The 19,722-nt window shown below is 43.2% G+C and overlaps 1 pseudogene; it reads right to left on the bottom strand.

The window, feature by feature from the left end:
• Positions 1-7,247: 7,247 nt before the first annotated feature.
• LOC135274109 (U1 spliceosomal RNA) lies at positions 7,248-7,394 on the bottom strand (annotated as a pseudogene).
• Between the last annotated feature and the right edge of the window lie 12,328 nt (positions 7,395-19,722).

The following is a 19,722-nucleotide window of genomic DNA, read 5'->3' as shown; positions in this document are numbered from 1 at the left end:
TCCTTTTCTAAGTGTCTAGGATGGCATGTCTCTCTGCCTTTGTAACCAAGAAATAGAATTCAATCCGAAGAGAATTTAGACAGACATTTCAGGAAAAGTCGAAGATCAAGGAGTTACTGTTCTCATAAAAATGTACTTTTTATGTGGCAATCTAAACTCTGCTCATTGCAGTCGCTCCTTTCACAAATGTCACTGCCAACCTGTATTGGCCCTGCTGTCTGAGGTCCAGGCGTTTGTGGATTTCACCACCCATTATATTCTTAATCTTCATCTGAGTAGAAGACCACAGTCCATTTGTCAACAGAAGTGACTGTTGGCTGTTGATATGGTTTGGCTGTGTCCCCATCCAAATCTCATCTTGAATGCAGCTCCCATAATTCCCATATGTTGTGGGAGGGACCCAGTGGGAGGTAATCAAATCATGGGGTCAGGTCTTTCCCATTCTGTTCTCATGATAGTGAGTAAGTCTCATGAAATCTGATGGTTTTATAAATGGGAGTTCCCCTGCACAAGTACTCTCTCTTGCCTGCCACCATGTAAGATATGACTTTGTTCATCCTTGCCTTCCATCATGATTGTGAGGCCTCCTCAGCCATGTGGAACTGTGAGTCAATTAAATCTCTTTCCTTTATAAATTACTCAGTCTTGGATATGTCTTTATTAGCAGCATGAGAACGGACTAATACAGCTGTACACTTCTTTCACTGCCTACTGGGGCTCAAGCCAGAAAGGAAAGTACATTAGTTTGCTGGGGTTGTTGTGACCCCTCTTCCTGGATTTCTACCACTGCTAATCCCCCAGGTCCCCCGCCTTGTACCATTGGCCTGCTGGCTCAGAGGGGATGCCTGTTACCCTGACTAAAGCCTTTGAACCTGAGACAGTAGTTGTATCAGAATCTTCCAGGAACTGAGTGGGTCTGAGAGGCTGATAATCCTCTCTGTGTTCCTTGGGTTAGTTCTTTGGAGAATCCCAAGAAAACTCTTGAGGGCTACACACTCTTGCTGACATATCTGGAAAGCAGACTCACAGAGCAAATTGACAGGCTCAAAATATCCAGGACCAACACTAAACCACTGGGGAGGCTTTCCTTCTGTCGCTTTCCCCTGACTCAAATAAAATACTTCTTTCATGATATGTACACCTTTCAAAATAAAAACCTTGATAAAGTATTTGGGACATAAAAATCAAATCCTCCATTCCTATAATGTTAAAATACAAAATGCAAACTCCAACCTGTTCAGTTAATCCAGGGGAGGAAAATAGGGAAATATGGGAAAAACTAGCAAAGTAAGAACAGGAACCATAGAGAAAAGGGAGAGCACAGTATTGGAGAAAGGGAGGAGGAGGGAGAGGGAGATAAAAGATTTAGCAAGACGAGGAGAAAGCAAAAGACCAGCCAGGCTGGGAGCGGGAAGCCTCCTCAGGCTGTGAGCGGGACTTTTTTATGAGTTGGATCCTTTTGACCCAGCTTGCCATTCATTTATACTGTGGGATTTGAGATTTCTGTTTCCTTATCTCTGAAATGTTAATTAACTGATTATCTAGCATCTGTTCTATAATTGCTCTTTATTCTTAATCCATCTGAGCCTCAGTCTTAAAGGAGGTGGCACCAAGGGAGTATGAGTGAAGGAATGCTCACCTGGTCCCATGGAAGGGGCCAAGAGCCACAGGGGCCACCGTGTGGCGCTGTCCTCACCTCCATTTTAGAGGGGAGGGACTCTAATCATTTGTTGAGTGCCGATTACTCACTAGGAACAGCTATATTTGCTTTAATATCTTTTAGTCCTCACAGAAACCCTGTAAGCCGGCCAGTAAAGTTCAAGGGGTCATCTAACCAGTGAGTGGCCAGGCAGGTCTTGTATCCATGTCAGTGTGACAAATGCCCAAACTTGCCCCCACCCCTTGCTCTAAGATGGACCAGAACATGTGGAATGCTTGTAAAATATTGAAAAGGATGGAGAATATGGTGGTTCCTATTATCCAATCACCCAGAATTAATCACTACTATTACAATCATTTTTGGCTGTTTTAGTTTTGTCTTTTTTTTAAAACTGTTAATATATTTAAAACAATTTTCCTCTGTATTTCATATTATTTACATTATGTGTATCTTAAACATGGCAACTAGAACCACAAATTATTTTTAGTAAAATAGGAAAAAACTGTGAAACCAACCTAATTATGAAACTAAAGGTGTGAATTATCTGAATTTGACTTCTGTCTTTTTTTTGACAGGGTTTCACTCTGTCGCCCAGGCTGGAGTAACAGTGATGTGATCACAGCTCCCTGCAGCCTCAGCCTCTCAGGCTCAAGCAATCATCCCACCTCAGCCTTGTGAGTAGCTGGCACTACAGGCATGTGCCACCCTGCCTGGCTAATTTTTAAATTCTTTTTCGTAGAGACAGATGTCTCACTGTATTGCTCAGGCTGGTGTTGAACTTTTCGGCTCTAACAATCCTTCCACTTTGGTCTCTCAAAGTGCTGTGATTTCAGGTGTGAGCCACTGTGCCCAGCCTAAATTTGACTTCTGAAATTGTGTGTGTGTGTGTGTGTGTGTGTGTGTATGTGTTTCTGGGGATATAACAGAGTTGACTCAAAACAAAACACAACTTTAACTTGTTTGTTGTTTCATACATTTAAATTTTGAGTAAAAGATTCTGCAATCATACGACCTGAGCTGGAAGAAGAAGCGGAAGCTCTGTCACAAATTTTGGTTGATAGCACTTCTCATTGAGTCTTCTCTGCAAGACTCGTGACAGTCTTGCAGAGAATGAGTGACTTAGAAAATCAGAATTGTGCAGAAGCCATCCATATCACTTGACACAAGAATATAATTTATCTAAGAGAATTAAGGAAACAACACAATACAAAAAAAGTTACATGGCAAAGAGACTTATTTTTACTTGCTCTCTAATAGTGATTAACTGACAACAAACTTTATATCAAATGCAACTATTCATTATGATGCAATATTATTGAGCTGTTAAATGTGACTGCCATATGTAATGTTTCAACAGACTGAAGATGAACTGAATGCTAATCATAGTAACTTTGATTTCCTTAGTGCCTACTATTTGCTATATACCCTATACATGCTATCTTATTTCACCTTCCTGCAAACTTCAGTTTTTAGTATTTTTCTCATTTAAAGTTAAAGAAACTTGGACTCAGAGGTGCTCCTTGCCTGAGTTTAAAAAGGTGGTATGTGCAAGGCTTGTGGCGGGGTGGGGATTAGGGGAAAGGGGAAGGAGAGCATCAGGATAAATACCTAATGCATGTGGGGCTTAAAACCTAGATCACGGGTTGATGGGTGCAGCAAACCACCATGGCACATGTAAACCTATGTAACAAACCTGCACGTTCGGCGCATGTATCCCAGAACTTAAAGTAAAAAATAAAATAAAAAAAGCTGGTGTGTGGAAGGAGGGTTGACACCTAGCATTGTGCAACGCTGAAGAAGCCCATGATGTCCCAGCTGACTTCTTGTGTTGCTTAAGATTACTAATATAGTGCACTGCTACTGATCCATATGCTGTGGATTCCATATGCTTGGTGTATGCCTAGATATAGCCTTTGGGATCAAGGCATTCTTTACCCAGCTTCCCAGGAATGTTGGCTGCTTGTGACTCACAGCTGAGCTCTTCTCTTGACATGACCTTTGTCTGAAAGGAACCTCTTCACTGGCGGTGATGGCCTTCCCTGAAGGCCGTCTTACTTCACTAACTGGTAGGTGAAGGTGGGAGCCTGCCTTCATCTGGGGCAATGCTGAGGGGCTACTGCATTTCAGTCCAATGTCTTCCTCTGGCCAGCTCTGCTTCCCTTACTCCTCATGATGGTTGCTGTCTGTGCCCAAGGACTTCCAACGTGGAGCTCTGACTCGGAGTCTGCTTTTCCAGGGAACTGGGCCTAAGAAATGCATTCTAATAAGAACTCTAAAATCAGCCACCCAAGTGGAGGACAAAGGCTAGGAGTGAAGGCACAAAAAGGAAAGCTTATTGTGCTAAGATGATGTGATTACGGGTGACTTAACTGTCTTTTCAAACGTGTTCCTTTAAATGTTTTATACATTTACAATTTAAAGAAGAGGGAGTAGGAGGTAGGGAAAAATGACATAAAAGGCGTTGCATGAGCGTATAGCAGGGAGGGCCACCTGAGAACGTCTGCACTGTCTCTTTCTCTTGCTTGCTTTCTCTCACGTCCTCATGTTCCCGGAGTTCCATGTCCCATTCTGCTGTCCCTACTTTGAATAGAAAAATTGTTTGGAAACCTGGAGCCCTTGTACTAGAAGTCATATGTGGTTAGGAACTCCGGCTTTCTTGTTAGGGACATTTCTTGACGAGTTACCCTAGACAAGGGGATGAAAACTGGATGTAGACACCCTGTGAAAAATGGGACTCTGTGGAAATGAATAACCATGTCACCTTTATAAGATTTATCTCACAACCTGTCCCAGAGGCACCTCTCCTTCGGAAAGGAATGCTCTGGGCCATAGCCATAAAATAAGGCTTTTTATCTTGCTGCCTCCGGTCCACTTCTAGAGACACATAAACATTCACGATAGTATCCACAGGGGTTTGCACATGCTGGCTCTCTGCAGCGTGCCCTGGGGAGACAGAGATCCAAGGTTGCAATTTAGATGTTTTTAATGGAATATTATCTCCTCTAGTAGAGAGGCAACATATTTGTGAATCTGCTGTTTCTTCTTTCCTGATTAAATCAAAATCTCAGCAGAAAAAAATCAATCTCCTCCCCCCATTCCATTTATACTATCACTGCTTCAACTTCGATCTTATTACCTCTCACCTGGACGAATGCAATAGCCTCCTAATAGTTCTCCCTGCTCTGGTCTCTCTCCCGCCCTGCATTCAATTCTTCACACTGCTGCCAAGGGATCTTCCGAAAATGCTAATATGATATTGACAATCTCCTGCTTAAAGTCATTAATGGCTCTCCATTTATTAAATATATAAATGCCCAATCGAGGCATCGAAAAACCTTCATGATCCCTGCCTACATTTTCAGCACCCTCACTAGTCACTTTTCTTATGCCCCAAATATTTCAACCACATTCACCTTCATTTCCTGAACAACGCATGCTCTCATATGCTTCCTGGCCTTTGCAGATGCAATTCATTCGGTCCAAGATGTCCTTCTGGAATGACTCATCTTTAACATCACTGCCTCTGAGAAACTTTATTTTTCCGTTTAACTTTAAGTAACCTTGAACAATCTTCGTGTATCAGTCAGGTTTGTAATGGCAGATGACAGAATCCATTTTAGTTAGCTTAAGCAGGAAGGAATCAATTGAGAAAATCGGAAAGCTTACTGAGTTGTTGGAAGGGCTGGGGAAATAATTTCCAGATTCATTTTCCAGCAGCAACTCCCAGCACCATACTAGGGTCGGGTTATCCAGAGGCCTCTGCCTCTGGTTCTAAAACCCTGCTGGCCTCCTCTGCTGCCACCACTACCCATGGAATGGGGGTCCCTCTCTCTTCCTTGTCTCCTCTAGTAGAGAAGCAACATAATTTACTTACAAATCCAGGTCTTATGTGGATGTGTCTGACTGGTAAAAATAAAGCCACATGCCTCCATTCTAACAGCACGGGAGATTGGGAACATTTTTTTTTTTTTTGATTCTACATTGAGAAGGCAGAATTTAAAATGTGGAGATCTATCAACATGTCTTAAAGATGTTTAAATGACACGAAGCAGCAGGAACATCAGACTTCCACTGTCCCTCTCTTTTTTAAAAGCAACGATTGCGTTTTGCTGTCATTCTCTTTATACATGTGTGCTTTCCCTGCTATACCAAGGATTTGAGTTAAAGTGATGTCTCACTCATTTCCATGTCCACAGCCCTCTGGCACAGTGCCTGACGTGTCAGTAATTCTTTGTTGATTGTTGAAATAATAAAGCTATGACAATTCCTTGCCTAAAACTTTTTGCACGGTTAATTATATACGATGTTATATCCAGTCTTGAAAACTGCACCCCAATCTGTATGCTCTAAAATGTATTAAGCCAAATCTTAAATAACTCAAGCTGCAGGAAACAGGACTGTAAATACTATTTCAAATTTGGCCTCTAGAAGCAAGACTGCAGATTCAGCGCTCATATTCAGTACCGTCTTATACATCATATGCCATAATAAACAGAGTGGCCCACAGCAAATGAAGGAATGAGGCAAGGTTATCGTCAGTGCTCTTTGCCTCCCCTCTCAGCCTTCCTCTCTCTTCTTAGCTATGTCGTGCTTTCTTGTCTGTAAAGCACTGTCACGTCACACCTTTATTTATTTAATGCTCATAGCTATCCCTTGTGGTTTTATTATCTCCGTGTAATATCCTAGGCCAGAGGTTGGCAAACTTTAGCCTCAGGGCCCAGAATGGCTGCAGTCTGTGTTTGCAAATAAAGTTTTATTTGCAGTGTAGCCAAGCCCGCTCATTTATGTATTACCTATGGCTTCCTTGGGTTGTAATGGCAGAGTTGTGTATTTGCTATGACCTGTGGAGCCTAAAATATTTATTATCTGTCCCTTCCCTTTATTAGGTCCTGACCTAAGCCTCTGAAACATAGGTATCAGGTGAAATTATCCGTGCAAGTCAGGACTTGAAACTAGTCTTCTGTTTATGGGTTCCATTCCTTAGGTGATCTTATTGGGAGTCATCTAAAAATGTGTAGAACTATTTGAAAGTAGCTTTCTCTAACTGTAGTGTTCTTTTTTATCTCAGTTGATTCATACTGCTGACCAAGTGAATCAGACACGGAGTTTATAGCACTCTATATCATGAAAGGATGGAGGCGGGAAGGTACTTGGGTGGGGAATGTCAGTGAAATTCTTATAAATACCAGCACAAAAATATTGAGGTAAATAAAGAAACAGCTACAAATGGGGAAGGTGAGGAAGGAGGGGTCAGGGGAAGAGTTACCTTTCAGGTTTATCCGTTTTGTATGATTTTTTCAAAAACACTCGTGTGTTACTTCAATAAAAATACCAAATGATTTTGGAAAAAGCAAAAAGTAAAGTCTGAGAGAAAGTACAAAGGAAGTCTGTCACTAGCATAGATTATACTGTGGCATAACTTGCTGTTTCTGGAGATATTTAAGGGTATACATCCTGAGACATGGCTGAAAAGGCATACAACATACCCCTTAATGTCATATCTACTTTAGAGAACTGTAAGTCACAAAGCAAGACAATAGCCACACATCCCAAGTATGACTTCCATCATTTGACGGACAGTAATACAGGGGAGAATGCAAGTGCGGTATCCTCACTACCCCAATTGTGTAGTCAGGTTTCCTGCAGAGGTCAGCACACCCAGAGTGCAATGGATGAGCCTCACCCTGGGAAAACCACCTTCATGATCGTGGTGCTTCCCTAACTAGGTAAGTATGAGCTTATAGTGGCCTGGCATCTCACTCTTGATTCCAAACACTTTACACATAGGGTCACTCACTTTGCACAAGCTCTAGCCTGTCACTTGTGTCATAAAGACTTTTCCAAATTTTAAGAGCCAGACAATAACATTTTGGATGCTAGAATATTTGCAAAATCCTAAGAAATGTATGCACAATATGAACAAGACCAACCAGAAGGCATTGTGTTCATCTGCATGCTCCAGGTCCCTCTTGGTGATGTCAAAATCTTTTGAGGAATCTGAGACATTTGTTGAGGTGTCTAGACAGAATCGAGGCCCACAAAATGTTCAAGTCCCAATCCCTAGAAAAAAAAGGGATTTTGCAGATATGATCAAGAATTTGAGATGAGGAGAGTATTCTGAATTGTCTAGGTGGGCCTACATAATCGCAGGGTCCTTGTAATAAGGACTCAGGAGGGCCAGATAAACAGATGGAAGGATGGAAGAGAAGGCAGAGGAAAGGTGCTAAATTGCTGGTGAGAAATGTAGGCGGCCTTTTGAAGCTGGAAAATGTATGTAACAATCACTCCAACTTTAGCAGCTTAAAACTGCAGCCACTTTAATATATATCTTGAATTTCGAAATTAGGAATTTGGGCAGAGCTTTTCTGGGCAATTTTTCTGTTCCATGTGGTATGCGCAGAGGTCATTCAGTGGTCACTGTTTAGTGGACCGATTGATCTGTATGGTCAAAGATGTATTCATAGCTGGCCCCTGGGTGGGGTAGGTTAGGAGGCTGGGCTAAGCTGGGTTTTTTAGCCAGGGCACCTGCATCTGGTCTCTCCAGGATGGCAGCCTCAGGTAGCCAAGACTTATTTACTTATTTATTTATTTTTGAGACAGAGTATTGCTCTGTCTCCCAGGCTGGAGTGCAGTGATGTGATCTCAACTCACTGCAACTTCCACCTCTCGGGTTCAAACAATTCTCCTGCCTCAGCCTCCTGCTACCATGCCTGGCTATTTTTTTGTATTTTTACTAGAGACGGGGTTTCACCATGTTAGCCATGCTGGTCTTGAACTCCTCACCTCAGGTAATCTGCCCTATAGCTGCTGCTCAAGACCCTCAGAGAGAATGAATCAAGACAATAGAAAGTAGAATCTGCCAATTTCTCAAAGCCTGGAATTACTTTAGCCATATTCTAATGATCAATATAGTCATAAGCCACTGGGATGCAAGGGGAGGGTCATAGACCCTACCTCTCAATGGGAGGCATGCCAGAGACATTGTGGCCGTCTTTAATTTGCTACAGAAATGGATTAGAAACGGTGTAAAATGTACCTACATGTGTGTATTAACAGTGTGCTATGGAAGCTCAGAGACGGCAGGGACCAACTCAGAGTAATAGTTCAAGAGCAAGCTAAGGGTTTGTCGGACATTTCAGAGGGTAGAGCATTAAGTCATGATGTCACGAAGGAGGTGGTCATATTTAGGAAACAAGAAATTAGGTGTGTCAGGGTGGAGGGGGGCATGGAGAAGGAAAGGGAGATGCTGACGAGTGTGGTGTTGATGTAGTGGTGGTATGAAAAAGACCATGATGATGTAAATAGAATCACCCATACACTGTGCATTGCATTTCATTTGTTCAGATAAGTTCTGGCTCTGTTGCCCAGGCTAGAGTCCAGTGCTGGGACCATAGTTCACTGCAGCCTTGAACTCCTCGGCTCACGTGATCTTCCTGAGTAGCTAGGACTACAGGTGTGCGCCACCACACCTGGTTAATGTCCTTATTTTATTTGTAGAGATGAGGTCTCGCTATGTTGCTTGGGCTGGTCTCAATCTCCTGGCTTCAAGCGATCCTCCCTCCCCTACTTCCCAAAATGCTGGGATTACAGATGTGAGCCACTATTCCTGGCCTTCAAAGGTCTCTTCAATGCAGCAGAATAATCAGGCGACAACAGCAATGGGATAGGGAAAGGGTGGAACTGACTGGGGCTGGGGGCCCAGGAGGAGATGATTCTGATTGAAATGGAAGAGTCATGGTCTGAGAGGAGGCAAAGCAGTAGAGAGAGACCAACATGCCTCTCTACCTTCATCTACCACAACCTTCCTACAGCCCTGTGAACAAACCATAGCATAGGCCCTGATATAAGGAGTACAGCTCTGCCGGTGGTACATTCTTTCCTGGGGATACAGCTGTATTGGCCAGAAACAGCCAAGAGAAGACAATTTGCGAACCATTTAGGGAAAAGACGAAGGGTGAAGAGGCCCAGCGTGGTGGCTCCTGCCTGCAGTCCCAGCTCTTCGGGAGGCTGAGGTGGGAGGATCGCTTGAACCCAGGAGTTCAAGGCTGTAGTGAGCTATGATCACACCATTGCCCTCCAGCTTGGGCAACAGAGCCAGACCCTGTCCCCAAAAAACAAAAATACAAAATTAAGAAAAGAAGTTGGTGAAGAGGAGGAGTTGCAATGACATAAAGACTCCACTGGGCTCTGGAGAAAGGATCAGGATTTGCACAAGTAGGTGAGGTTCTGAGCTGCAGGGAAATGAGGGTGGGGTGGGGAAGCGGCGGAAGAAATGACAGAAGACCCTGGGTCGTTATGGTCCCTATTGTCTTGAGGGTGGGGGACATGGGATTAGAGGGGGGAGAGGCTACTGAGTCACTTGGTGCCTAGTCCCTCTCCCGAGAAGTGGAGCCTGAGGTTAGGGTAGAAGGGGAGAATGAGAGAGTTGCCCTCTGGGAGCTCAACAGAGTCTCCAGAGAGAGTATGAGGCAGACAAATCTTTCTAGGAATCAGATGGGAGAGTAGGTATCAATGAAGTGCTCACCTTCTTCTCGAAGTCATCCAACTTATCACGAAGACAAGGCTGTGAAAAGGACATCTTGGAAAATCCAAAACAACATTTTTTGGAAGACAAAGGAAATCCAGTTTGTTGAGATGTTTCTGCGTGTTTGGAGATAAATCACATTATTGTATTTTATCAGCAGATTGGTGGGGAGTTTAACAGCTTAAAGCTGGCAGTGAAATGGAAAGGGTTCCTCGTATCTACGAATAATCCACTATTTTATGCGAGTTTCTGGACAGCTTAAATCAGGACTGTGCAGAGAAGCACAAAGTGATTATGTAAATAGGGATGGCTTGTTGGGGAGTGTTTGCAGCGGGTGGGAGGGAGAGGTGGTGAGGGCAGAAGGGAGGGGGAGCAGCAGTAGGCCTGATGGGCAGCATTCCCCCTCAGGTAGGCACTGTCTTGGATGTGAGTGCCAGTGTGCTGGGGGACACACAGCCACGAGGTCAGTGTGGAAGCGTCTGTTCAGTGTAACACTGTATTTAGGAGTGCAGGCTCCAAAATTGCATTGCTTGGGTCCCATTCTGGATCTACCACTTACAACACTGGGGGAATCTTCGTTCTCTCCTGTGCTAAATGGAGTTAATAATTTCACTTACCTCCATGATTGTTGTGAGGATAAAGGAAGATAGATGTATGAAAAGTTCTTAGAATAGTCTCTGATACATAACATGCATGGATATTCCTATAATGGTTGTCTGCATTTTTTGTGTTTTATATTCTGTCCAGACACGGAGGTACAGGGGCACTGATAGTTGGGCCCCCTTTGCTTCCTCTAATGACACAGAATCAAGGCATGAATTTTTCCATCACTAAGTCACAATCATGCAGATACCAGCATGCCAGTGAAGAAGAAACACTGACTTCCTAAACAGAGAACCTGGGTCACTGAAATTGTACTGTGGCCGCTTGGGTCTTCACTTTTCACTGAGATGTGAAGGCTTGGTTCTAGTACTGCAATGTCACTGGCGCAGGAAGGCCCAATTGGGAGTCATATAAGTGAGTTACAGCTTCAGTTCTGCCACAGCACAGCTGGGTGCCCTTGGCCTAATTAGGAGCGCAGTGGACAGAAAGAGTGGGACCGGGCAGCCTTCACTGGTAACTACCATAATGCCCTGCAAGACCTCTAATGTTGCTTTTCCAAACGTTTCCACAATTCTGCTTATGCCTTTGTCTTCTTTGCTAGACAATATGAATAATGATACTAATAACTTTTAAACAGCACTTATTCTATTCTAGTTATCTCTTTAATCTAGTATCGTTTAGATCCCACAGGATCTGGCACTTTGTAGGCACCTAATAAATGTTCAAAATTAGATACAAGAATAGATGACCTCTGTTTGAATCATGCACTTGCTTAGTTTAGGGGCTTTGAGCAAAGTTTTTGGTCTCTCATTTTAATTTGCCCATTATGTGGGGCACACATTAGACACTCAGTAGATTTTGTTTAACTGAAATGTCCCGCTTCACTAGTGCTTGAGGGAACAAAATAGGTTGTGATATATGATTATTCCCAGATCTTCATCCCTGGCTCCACATTTATGTATTGACTTCTGTTCAGTCTTTCTGCTTAGATGTGCAGTAGCACCTCAAGACTTACGTTCGGCCATGACCTCCAGATGGCTCCCTCTTGCCAACCCTTCTCTCTGTCTCCTCCATCTCAGCGAATGGCATTACCATCTACCCAGTTGCTCAAAACAAAAATGTAGGAGTCATCGTTCTGCTTCCCTCTCAGCCAGCAGCCAATCCGTCAGCAAATCCTCTAAGCTCTCTGAGTTTGATTTCTCCTCACCGTCTCCACTAACTCAACCCTTGTCCAAGCTACTCTCATTTCTTACATGAAGTATTGTGGTTATCTCCTAAATAGTCTGTGTTTTTAATCTTTTATACCCATCCCTTTTCTACTCTTAAGGATACCAACTACCCCCAGCTTCTTCCAGAACAATGAGTGGAATGGAACGATGACCTACTCAGCTGGAAGACTGGGGAAAAGAAAAGGCAGGATGTGTGTGTGTGTGTGTATGTGTGTGTGTGCGCACGCATGCACACATGCACATGCACACGTTTGAGGAGCGGAGTCCTGGAGGGGGAAGTTTCAAGAGTATCAATGTCCTATGACAAGGAGCAAGAGACGGAATCCACAAATGGTAGCAGGGAGCCCTTAAGAAAGAGGCAACCACATAGATAAGACAAAGAAGGCACCCTGGAGATGAGCTTAGTAGGGAGGAATCCATCATTATGTGCTCTGAATGGGCTGGATAGGCTGCTTTGGCAGGAACTAACCTGTCCATTCATCAGGCACTGAATGTTTAATTGAACAAGTAATACTAAGCGTTTTCTGGATATAGGTGCTACCATTTCATCCTTTTGATGGATGTTAAGGACATTAAATTAAGATGTGTAATAAAAACATTGAATCTCAAAAGAGAATGGAGGCTAGGTCTAGGTCTGGAGCCTTCTCCCAGGAGCCTCCGTGCTCCCTGGACATATTTATCAGCTCGCTTCCCAGAAAACCCTGAATTCAGGATGTGAAGGTTGGTTGGCAGGTGTTTAACAAAAACTTTGCACTTTATGGGCAACTCTTGCCTCCTTCATATGAGGCTCAAACACAGGGCTGACCCAAGAGAGGACTCTGTTGAATATTTATAAAGCCTAAAAGAGTAAATAGACTACAGGATATCACATACCCATCAGTAATCCACTTTGAGATCTTAGAGAAGCATCAAACCATCTCTTTGCATCCCATTGCTACAACATGGTCAGTACTGAATTTCTACAGCTTCACATTGCAGTGTTATGCACAGATTCCAAATATCCTTCCTATTGGAGAGAATGTATCAGCCCTGATCCTCTTACAGTGGAAATAAAATACAAGGTAAAGCTAAATGGGATTCCCAGGCTGCAGATCTCAGGTTAATGTGAGTAAACCTCTGGCCAAATATGAACTTTCAGTTTTCAGAGTGTATTTAATTGAGAGTTATGGTTTATTTTGTTCCTTGAGCTAAATTGGGATCTGTACAAATAAAGAATGTGAAAAACCATAGCTGCAGACTTAAGAGAGCTCCAGTAAGAAAAGAGAGAAATTGTGTTTATAAAACTGCAGGGTTGAGCTATCCTTTTTTTGGATTATCCTTCCATTTCTTGGTCTTTTTTGGCCAGAGTGCCAGGGCCAGTGATATTTTGGAGACAATTATATGGAGCCAGAAGGCCAGAAGCATACCCTGTCCTCCCTTTCTTGGGATTGTTATGAGCTCCAAATCAATGCAGAAACTTTGTCCAGAGCTATAAGAAAGGCAATTGCTCATCCTTCCTCTTTTGAATGACAGTTGTAGCTGCCCTTTCTTCCACTTGGTCTATTGTCAGAACCAGGGAGCTAAAGTGTAATGCCATTTCAATTTGTGCTTCTGAAGCTTAGACCAGGTTGTGCTGTTTAGGTGAAAGGTTTAAACACCTGAGAATAATCTTAGGCATTAAGTAAAACTAGCTCCCAGCATTTGGTGCTTAAAATGATAACTCTATGTGTCCAAGGACTATACTCTTCTATATTTCCTAGCAAATAGAACTGCTGAGATGCTTGAATCTCAGAATTGGAAGTGATTTGGAGGTTAGCTTGCCTGACTTTGTAGAAGAAAAATGTCAATTGCAGAAAATTTCCCTTTTGTAAACTAGCACCACTTCTCCCCGCTTTTAGGCTCGAAGAAACAAAATCCACACCAAGGAGGTCTTCCTTGTTTGCTCTTTTTCTTTGCCAGAAAATCACAGTACTGTGATAGACGCAGGTAGTGAGGGAAACCTGTCTTCAATTTGGGATGCCTAAAGTGCCCAGGAAATTTGCTGAACCCATCATCACCCCATTGTAATAGATTTTTTATGCTCATGAGTTTTTCTGCAGCACTCAGCCTCGAAGGCCAATCGGGATTCCAGAAAATGAGGCTGAACCGTGACAGTCCACCGATAGAGGAGGGAGAGCTCTTTAATATTCATGTGCTGTGGCCCCTGCTCTTCACAGAGCCCACTGACAGCCATTCCCAGCAGGGCTCAGCGCCGTTTGGAAGCTGCACAGTTTTGTTCTGTAAACAAAGAAGAGTCATGAGCAAACTACTTGCCCGATTCTGAATCCAGCCTCCTTCTCAGGTCGTACACCCTACTCAACCTGTGACCTAATTATCCCTTCATTTCTGAGGTGCAGCAGCCAGTCTTCCAGGAAGCCAAGCTGAGATGGGAAGAGGAAACCGACAGGTGGCCGGGAGTTGATCCAGCCCTCCTCTCATTCCTCCTCGCCTTCTTGCTCTTTTCTCTATCACTAGTGCATTGAAGACAGTGCAGTGAGAAACTGCTGATCCAGACATCTTTAAAACATGCCCTTGGTATAAGTCATCACCATTTGTCGTCACAAGAAGGGAGGACATCAGGCGGAAGTGGCCGCCTACTCCCAGAGCCCAGTCCCCGGAGACTGCAGACAAAGGAGGAAAGATGCTCTCCTGCTTGGCAAGGGCAGACAAATGGCTGTGGCATTTGTGTGAGATGTGGGGCTGATCCCAGCAGCTGTTCAGGCCCTCAGAGGGCTATTCAGAATGTACCGGAACTTCCAGTCAAGCTGTTCTCCTGCTGTGGTTGCTGGCTTTTTAAAAAGCTACCTGCCTGCTTACCTTATATTTCTATGGCTTTTTAACAATTGTGAAGATCTGGCCGGGTGTGGTGGCTCATGCCTGTAATTCCAGCACTTGGGGAAGCTGAGGCGGGTGGATCACCTGAGGTCAGGAGTTCAAGACCAGCCTGGCCAACATGGTGAAACCCCGTCTCTACTAAAAATAGAAAAAATTAGCAGGGCATGGTGGCGGGCGCCTGTAATGCCAGCTACTCAGGAAGCTGTGGCAGGAGAATTGCTTGAACCCAGAAGACAGAGGTTGTGGAAAGCCGAGATTGTTCCATTGCACTCCCGTCTTGGCAATAAGAGCAAAACTCTATCTCAAAAAACAAACAAACAAACAAACAAACATACAAACAACGACAACCACCAATTATGAGAATCTTCCAAACACATGCTTCACTTCATTCTTGTGGTAGCTCATGTGAGGTATATACATAATGTAGTCTATATTTACATATATAATGTAGTATATATATATAGAGAGAGACTCAGAAAGGATAAATGACATGCTCCAAAGCAAACTCAGTAAGTGGCAGAAAGTTCCACTGTCCCATGACGTTGCCTCACTTTCCTGTCGAGCCTGATCATTCACAAAGCTCCCTGTCCTGGTCACCTTTCTGTAGCATAAACCAGTGGTTCTCAAACTTGAGTGTGCATCAGAATCACCTGGTATGTTTGTTAAAGCACAGATTGCTGCTAGCCACCGCCAGACTTTCTAAGGTCTGGGGTGGGCCTGAGAATTTTTATTTCTAACAGGATGCTCTGATACTGATGTTGGTCCATCAGCCACAATTTGAGGATCGTTGGTATCTAGAAAATCACCTTTTTGTATTATAAAACCATAGTTTGCTAATTTTGGAAAACATATCCATGTATATTAAGCAGTTTAATATCAGTGCATGCCAGGCAAAGTCGTGGGATATTTAATTCAGAAAACACCTGTTGAGCTTCCATTGCTAAGATCAGTCTCCTCTCTTGACTCTTTGCCTGGTATTTTCTTTATGTGGGGTAACTTCCAGGAGGCATCGTTTCCTTCAGCAAGTCATTTGATCGCCATAGTTTCAGTTCCTCCAGGGCTGACTTTGAGACAAGGATTCTAGTGCAACAGCTGTTTGGAAAGTTTTGAAGATATTTCCTTATATGTTAGCATATGTGCATAAATTAACTTGCGGGGATATTTGTGAATAAACTCATAAAAGCACACATGTACACACAACTATTTTATCTTATTATTCTTGTCCTCGTAAATAGTTGAAAACCCTATGCATTATTTTGCAGCTTAGAAAAAGAAAGGAATGCATCCTATCCCCCATGAAAAAAAAATGTAGTATATTTCTTTGGGCAAGAGGGTGTAGAGAGCCAAAGGAGCGCAGTGTGGGCAGATGAAGTAATGTAGGACGAATGGGGTGGATTTACGGGGAACAGAAAAGACTCATGGTCTAGAACAAATACTTGGAGATAAAATGAATAACCCTACTCCAACCTTTAGATTAGAAAAGAGGCCCTTTGGCTTGAGGGAGAGAAAGAGAACTGGAGAAATGATAAGAACACTGATATTGAGAACCCCAGGACCCTTCTACTGGGTTCAGTCCTGGGAAAGTGGCTGGGCTGCAGAGAAGAAACAGCAGTGTGTCAGGGACTTTAGCTGCAGATGGTTCTCATGTGCCTAGAATGGCAGGGAAGCAGTGGCGATAGGCCCTGAGCCTGAAGAACATGAGGACAGGGTCTCGGTGTCCCAAGGCCAGCTCACATGAACCAAAAATCTAGAGCTGTGCAGGGTGACAGACATCTCAGCTTACATGGGTAGATGACTTCGAGGACCTGTGTTCCTGCCCCTGTTGCTGTTTTGGTACTACATAAGTCTCTCAGAAATTATGCTATCTTAAGCTGCAACTAAGTCATTCATCTGAAAGGTAAAGAAAGTTATATTCCCTTGATAGTTGAGTTTGTGGCTAGAGACTCAAGCCTGAGAGACAGGTGAGTTACACTATGGAGTTTGAGGGCCACGTGGAAGTGTGCCTTGGTCCAGTGGTGACCCACAGGAGACAGTGAAGGATGCTCAGAGGCCACCTTCCCAGAGGGAAGGGTCTTTTGGCAAGATCGCACCACTGCACTCCAGCCTGGGTGAAAGAAATACCCTCACAGACACAGAAATTATGTTTAACCAGCAGTTATCTGGGCACTCCATGATCCAGTAAACTTCACACATAAATTAACCATCGCACAGGGAGTCTGGATCACCACAGTCAAAATAAAGTCAGGAGCTTTGGCTATGTCTGTGTGAATTGGGTGGGTGATAGAGGAGGAGCCAGGTTGTTATGGCGTCGGTGGCATTGTCTCCAATGCCACATATTGCCTGGTGCTTCTTTAAAATAATAACATTTCTATTGAAGATATCATTCATTATGTTCTTCCACAGTCTGCATGGAGTGAGATACATGTGGGTTTGAATTTTGTCTTGCAACTAGCTTGAATTAGGCAAGTTACTTAACCTCTATCAACTTCAGCTTTTTATTAATTAAAGGGGGATAATATGCAGGATTGTTGTGCGAATTAAATAACATACTATTTTCAAAGTGCTTGCACTTAGAATAGAAGGCACTCAATGAACAGTAACTATTATTATCATTCATCACCAATTTAATGCTAATTATTATTATTTCATGTGGCACGTTCTGAGACCAGCATTGACAAAGACCATTCAAATAAATTGATACTTTCCTTTTGACTGATGGTGACAACAAGATTGCAAACCAATAGGTGCTCTGACAGGCATAACCCTTGTCTCTGTAAAGCATAAAATACACAATGCTGTTTTCATGCTAACGAGGACTGAGAAGTAGTATTCTTTAATTTTTTCTTTGTTTTTTTTGTGGTGACATCTACTAACCTCCATCTAGCATTCTGTGGTGGGAAGAGCCCATAATGACACTCCAATCCGTGAGTTAGATGTGAACCTCTGGGCAAACGGAAACTTGTCACTTCCGTCAAATAAATAGAAATGAGAGAAAAGTACTAATTTAAGTTGGTGTATGTTTTCTGCTTTTCAAATACAAAAAATTCTTTAAGGAGGATGTAGAGCTAGAACAAAGAAAAAATTATGTTGCAATTTGGGATTCAATACTGTATTGAAAGAGAACAAGAGAAGAAAAGGGGAATATTTTATAATTTACTAAGATAGGGTTCTGGCATCCTATTTCTCTTTAACCATAAAAACAGTTGCCCTTTAAGGAACACACCCATGGAATGCATATTTTTTCTTATTTCAAAGCCTAGAGAAAGTTTGCTTTTCCTAAACCCATCACATGTATGTCTTAGCCAGCCTGCTGGGAAGCTATTTATTTTTATTTAATGGTAGTTTTCTTTAACTACCGTTTTTGTCTTCCATCTTAAGTCAAGGTCTTACTGTTCTTTTAAGCTTATTTATTTTAAATTCATTCCCTCTCTCTGTACATATAACACATATTATATATATTATAGCATAATGTCCTTCAGATTCATCCATGTTGTCACAAAGGGGAGGCTTTTCTTCTTTTTAAAGGCTGATTGTGTATATACACCACCTTTTCTTCATGCATTCATCCATTACTGGATCCTTACATTGATTGCACATCTTGGCTATTATGCATAATGGTGCAATGAATATCAGAGTGCAGGTATGTCTTTGAGTATCTGGGGTTCTCAGATCTTCTCTAAGGTTGTGTCCAATTCCACTCATTTTGTTCCCTCCTAGAGGGAAAGTCTTAGAATTTGATCCTGCAAAGCCAGGCCAGGTACTGAGAGCCTCCTGTTTATTTTCCCTAGGGCAGTGTCCTGAAATGTTCAGTGTCGTACCCCATCTACAAAAGCAGCAGAGTCAAGCTGGATTCTACACTCCTCCCCTGCTATGGAGGTCCCCATGTTGTCTGTGGGAGCTTGTGCACTTTATGCACAGGGATGTGCAGGGTGCCATCCATGGTGGGAGTATGTTTTGGAGTGTCCATTGGCTGGTGGGGGAGCTCTGTAAGCAGTTTATTCTGCAGAGTTTGTGGGCAAGACTCTTTCTGGAGTCAGTGAGCTGGTTGGTAGGATCCATGGCTGGTTGTTGAGAACTGCATGTCAACTGCTTTCTGCTACCACCCCTGCTCCCAGCTATCTCCAGATGATTCACCTGCGCTTATCCCCTCATTGTTCTGCGTGATGATGCAAGACAGAAGTGGGCCTTCTGGACTGTGTCCCATAAGACTGGGGAGTCTAGCATTCCTTTTACTCTCACTTTTCCTCATAAGAGAGAGCACAGGCCCAGGGAACCTATCTCAGCATAGATCTGTGCTGCCTTGGGGGAAGGGTAAAGTGGGTAAAGGGAGACTTTTTCTTACCCTCTTCAATTCATCCACTCTAGGATTTTTATTTTCTCCACCAGGTGCTAGAACCTCCCAGTTAGACTCTAGGGTTCCTGGCATTTTGGCTGATCTATGGATGATTACCAAAATGGGTGTTTCTGTGGGGGGATAAGAGCTGGCATCTCCTATTCTGCCATCTTGCTGGACTCATTTTTGCTGAGTTGGACATTCGGGCTGTAGAAGAGTGTAGAAGCAGCAGAGTCAAGCTGGCTTCTGCACTCCTCCGCTGCTCTGGAGGTACCCATGCTGTCTTTGGGAGCTGATGACGTGGGATGTTGATGAGACTGAACGTGGGGGAACGGGAAAGAGGTGAGGTAGCTGGAAGAAACTTAGGCAAAGAAAAACTTGAGCAAATACATTAAATATCTCATAGGGATTTGAAAAATTGTGCTTTTCTTCAGTGTGTGATTTAATATTTCTTTAGTCTCACCAAGAAATCTTTGGTAAAACTAAGTACTAACAACACTAAGTACCAACGCATGTGGAG

Source organism: Aotus nancymaae, unplaced genomic scaffold (assembly GCF_030222135.1).
Source record: "Aotus nancymaae isolate 86718 unplaced genomic scaffold, 86718_ANA_hifiasm-v0.15.2.pri h1tg000010l, whole genome shotgun sequence".
Lineage (NCBI taxonomy): Eukaryota > Metazoa > Chordata > Mammalia > Primates > Aotidae > Aotus > Aotus nancymaae.
Note: the sequence above shows the minus strand (reverse complement) of the source record. Positions and strands in the feature narration are given on the sequence as shown.